Genomic DNA, 6,000 nt, shown 5'->3' with positions numbered 1-6,000 from the left:
TATTTTTTTTTTGTTTTTGTTTTATCAACTGAGTTCACAAATTGTAATCCGATAAATACCTATTGAAATTGTTATAACAATTAACAAGAAAAAGTAATAAACGTTGGCTGACTGACTCCGGACAATGGCACCGTGTAAGAAAAACGTAGGTGGTCAACCATATATGAATTACCAACACAGACAATTAGTTAAAGTGTTAATTGACAAAAAAAAAAAAAAATTCTATTACCTTAAGAACGGTGGCTGAAAAATATGGTATACCTAGAAGTAGAGAGCCTATATGATATATATTATACGCCGTGTATAACAAACAGTATTTAAAATAGAAACCCCTGTTCCAAATTTATTAGAATTATTGCAAGAACTCTGACTGCCCATTTAAACATCATTAGTTATTTACTACTGACAGACTCAATAGACTTTCCTATTTTTTCAAAAGTTAAACAAAGTTGAACAGGTAAATTAATTTAAAATGCCAAACAAATGTTTTGTACCAGGCTGTAAGACGGAATATGCTAGTGAAGGAAAAAATGTTACATTATTTCAAGCACCAAAGGTATACTACAATAGACTAAATAAAATTTATGAACATTTTTAAATTTAAAGTAGGTAATTACTAAATAATTACACAATAATATATTATTATAATATGGTACTAATAATTTTGTTTAAACTATGATAAATTATTTGTACATGCAATACCTAATTTTAAGTTATTTTCAAGATATTGATATTAATGCTTTAAATATTATAATTTAAAATAAAAATTATTAATAATATTATATTATATTATTAATTATAGTTACTATAAATAATAAATAACTATTATTATTTATTATGTTAATTCAATTTTAAACTTTTGTAAAAATATATAATATTATTTATATTTGCATAGTTTGTAAAAAATACTACTCAAATCAGGATATAATTTATAAGTCATAACACTCATTACTACATGGATAATAAACATTTACTTAAAAATGTTTTATTCACATGAGCATTGTACACAATTGAGACAAATGAAACATTTACAATTTAAATTAAAAACAAAATAAATATATTATAAGTAAAGCTAAAAAATTACATTAAAAACTATGTATTTGACATTTTGTTGTATGAACTATTATAGGATATTGAACTGTTAAATATTTGGGAAAGGAAGATTCCACGCAAAAACATAAAGATTTGTAGTAAGGATTTTGTTTGTGCACTTCATTTTCAATTAAATGATATAATGACACATTTTGAAATTGAAATATCAGGAGGATTTGTGCATAAAACTACTGAGCGAAAATATCCAATTTTAAGACCCAGATCTGTACCATCAATTTTTCCTAACCTCCCTAAATATTGAACTTCGTCAAAACAAAAAAGATCAGCACCAAAACCACGTGTCTCAATTCCAATTAAAATTAAAAAAACTGTATCAGTTAATCAACATGACGAAGCTATAACACAAAATCCTGAATTATAGTCAATGGGCCTTACAGAAATAAACAAAACTGAAACATCTTTGTCAACAGAAATTATGTTAGAACATAATTATACTAGTTTACAAGATGAGTTTACAATCGAACATTTACCTACCTAATATTGCTAACAAAATTGTGTTACCAGGAAATATGTGGGGAATACATCAAATTCCAGGAAAATGTACAGTATTTACCCACATAAATGACAATTTTGAAAATGATAAAATTGTTTATTTTTCTACAACTTGTTTACCAAATGTATTATTGCTTCAAAAATCCATGTATTTTCCTATAGTGAAGAGTTATGAAGGACTCCAAAATCTGTTGTATGATATCCATAATCTGGTAATTTGTATTGGTAGTAATGATGGTGGAAAAAGGTCTTCAGAATGCTTGGGTAGCTTACCTTCAAATAATATAAACACAAAAATTAAAAGATATCCTAAGTGTAGTGAAGTAAGGCCAAAAATGCAAAAAACCAAACATACAAATATTTAACTACGAAAAAAATCTAAATCTTATAGACATTTTAAGTTAAAACTAATAGAGCTAATGTAGTAATATGGCTACCTATATGATAATATTGTAAACCATTAATATTACAATTACTTATGTAACGATACTTGATAACAATAAAATAATGAACAAAATGTTATGTATTATAGGTAATTTCCTTACACAAAAAATTAATAATATAAAAAACGAGTATAATAGAATTAAACAAGCTAAAGTAGATGAGTATATTACTTCATTACCATCTAAGCAAAGAGAAGACGTAAAAGCTTGTTTGGATGCTGCTAAATGTAAATCTTCAAATGGTAGAAGATATACGACATGTTGGGTTTATGAATATTTGCTAATGCGTATAAAATCTTCCTAACTTTATCGCAAAATGCGAAAAGATAATGTAATGCCTTTGCCATCATGCATGACACTTACAAGGTATATAAAAAAATTGAATCCACCCTATGGATTTTCTCAGGCAACCTTTGAAATTATAGGTATGAAATCAAAAAATATGAATGCTGCTGAGAGACACGGTAAAGTATTTTTCTAACTGTCTTAGGGCCGTTCTTACAATGTCCGCTTAATGTCTGATAACGCTAACCGGCAGAATTTCTTATGTGTTAACCGATAGAATTCTACTGGTTAGTCTTAATCGACACTTAACCAGACATTGTAAGAACAACCCTTAATTTTTATGAAATACAATATAATACTTACGTAATTTGATATTACTGTTAATTTTATATAAAGGTTGTTTACTCCTCGATGAAATGAAAATATCAGAAGCTTTATCATTTCAAAGGTCTAATTTGAAAATTGAGGGTTAGTTTAACTTAGGAAAGTATACTTCTGAAAATGATCGAAATAAGTTAGGTGACCATGCTTTAGTATTGTTGTTTCAACCATTTTGTGGGAAATGGTTTCAAACCTTGGGAGCTTTTCTTGGATCTGGAGCAGTTTCTGGAAAAATATTAAAAAAACTTATTTTGGAAGCAGTGATTTTATTAGAAAATCAAGATATACATGTTGATGTGGTAACAACTGATGGAGCAGTTTGGAACAAAAATATGTGGAAATTATTTGGTATTTCAGATGTAAAATCTAGTTGTACACATCCAGTGAAACCTAAAAGAAAGTTGTGGTTTGCGTCTGATTTTCCACATTTAATTATGTATTTAAAATCCAGAATAATTAATTCAAAAACTCTTCAGGTAAGCATAAGATTAATTGCATAGGACTATTATAATAATAAAATTAGCAACTAAAATAGATAATTTACCGACTGAATAATTCAGGTTCCAGAAGGTACAGTGGATGTTTTACATTGGAAGGCAGTTGTTGAAGCAGATTCCAAATTCCAAATTAAAGTTTGTAACAAATTAACCATAGACAATGTACAACCAAGATATTTTCAGACAATGAATGTCAAAATGGCTTTTAAGGTACCTATTAATTATAAAATAATTTAATAATGTATAGTTCAAAAATACCTTTAATATGAAAAAAAAAATGTAATTATTTAAAATATTATGAGTTGTAATTCATATTATAAAATTATATCAAACAAATAATACATCTATTCTTTTTTTTAGTTTTTTAGTGGATCTGTTGCAGCTGCAATGCAGTATTATAAAGATTCAATTCCTGCCATGATAGATTGTAGTGCTACTGTTCTGTTTATAAAAAAAATCAATGAAGTTGTGGATGCTATGAATTCACAGCTACCGAAATGTGTCTTAAGACCGGATCCTGCATCTATCCACAATAAAGTAAAATTAAATTTAAAGTTAAGTTTAAGTTTTCCTAGGTATCAATACAAGGTAAGTATTAAATTAGAAGTAAATATAATAAAGTAAGTATATTATATAAATAATTTTGAGTTTCTTGCAAAATATAGAAATTATTACCTTTGTAATGAGTTGTATACTGTTAAATGCAATATTGCTATAATTTACAACTGTCAACTCATATATAGGCAGTCGAATAAAATGTTTCATATACCATTATATATGTATAGGCACACACAGGTATTTTTCATCTTAAATAAAATATTTATTTATTTATACATTACGATTTAATGAAAATAATGCATTATTGCATAGTGGTTATAATGCTAAATTATTGAAATATAGAATAACAACCGGCCTTTGATGCTTGTGGTGCCCGTGTGGATATTATTTAAACTAAAAAAATGCCGTCGAAAAATAAGCCACTTTTTTTCTTCCAATTAAGTCGAGTGTTATCACCTTCTCTTCTCTATATCGTGCACCCAACCATAGTCGGGATTTTAATGGAAACCCGACCATGGTCGGACTGATTTAATAGTAGACAGTAGACACACGACTATTATAATATTAAATATAATTATAATAATTATTAATTAATATAATCACAGATTAGAATATAATTAACCAACGTAAGGGAATGAATTATTATTAAATAATTTAATAATATAAAGTACAAACTAAAAAAAGGGAAGTACTTTTATTATTATTTCTTTAATTTACATGTGTCGCAAAACCAATATTTCCCATTTTGTTTTGATTTGACGCAGTCCATATGATGCCAGACTAAACAAGAGTCACATAAAATTGAATTTTGATCAGCTCCTATGTCACTATTACATAATGGGCATACCCAGGTAATATTCTTTTTTTTTTGTTTCATTACAACATTAATTTTTTCCATGCGTCATTGGAGCAGTAAGACTTAACACTGTTTTTATCAATCTCACTTTCTATAATCCCATTAAACACATCTGAATAGTGTTAAACATCTTCTTTTTGGATTGTATACTTATCTTTCCTCACCTTGTTGACAACTGCCTTATTTGTGAGCCATTCTATAATCATATTTTCTTTAAGTAAATAATTTTGTAAATTATAAGGAATTGGTTTCATCTGTTTTCTGCGTATTGGAAGACCTATAGTTGTTTATGTTGCACCCTTAGGTCAACCATAGCACTTAATTTTTATTGGTAATTTTATATCAGCAACTTGAAACTTGTTTGAGCTGTTTTGATTAGGTCCAGAACTTGTTGATGGCTGGTAAACATTTTCTAAATCGTTAACTCATATTTGATTAATATAATTATTTATTAGTTACAACTTAATAATTCACTTATATTTTATTATGTTATGTACCTGACTCATCATTCGGAACAGAACTTAATATCACGTCTTCGATTATATTGACAGGTCCAGAACTTGGTGATGGCTGGTTAACATTTTCTAAATTGTTAACACACATTTGATTAATATTATAATTTTATTTTTTATTTTTAAATTTTAGATTTTATTTCACCTTCATCATCATCATTGTCAGATACAGAACTTATCTCCTAAATAATAAATTCTTCTTTTTTGCTCCATTTACTAATTATTTGTTCTAACTGACTCATTCTTCTTTCAAAATTAAATTGCGATGTAATTGAAAGAAGTTCAACCAATTTAGATATTTTGACAGATGCTTTTCTAAACTTTTCGTTGGCTGATAATAGTCTTGTGTTTTTAGTTTTTGTCTGAACTTCAATAGGAACATCACTTACAGCATCACATAGCTTGCTTGCCTAACCATACCACTTTGTCAGTTTCAGCTTGTACTTTGGCTTGAATAACCTTTTTATTTGCTTTCATTTTCATCATTTTAAGTACATTAGCTTTCATCTGTGGTTCCAAGCGGCTCTGATTTGGCAAGTTCGAAAACAATAACTCAGACGTCTCGTGGTTATGTGTCTCATTAATTTAGGAAATCTCTAACTTAGTGTCATCAGATGTGACTCTTACATAAATAAATGCCGGACAATTTTGCTTCATTGTACTACATTGTATAAAATAGAGTAAATGTCCAAATGATGATGAAAGTAATAAAAAAATTATGATAACTTTATAATACTTACGATGTGGCTCGTAGATCTTCACTAATTTCGCTTTTTTTAAAAATACCACCATGAATACACTTAAGTTTTAAAAAATAATAGTTTAAGCACTCAGGAGTAAATTCCAATTTCTTGGGATATTTT

The sequence above is a fragment of the Aphis gossypii genome, chromosome X (genome assembly GCF_020184175.1).
Source record: "Aphis gossypii isolate Hap1 chromosome X, ASM2018417v2, whole genome shotgun sequence".
NCBI lineage: Eukaryota > Metazoa > Arthropoda > Insecta > Hemiptera > Aphididae > Aphis > Aphis gossypii.
This window is presented reverse-complemented; position numbering follows the sequence as displayed.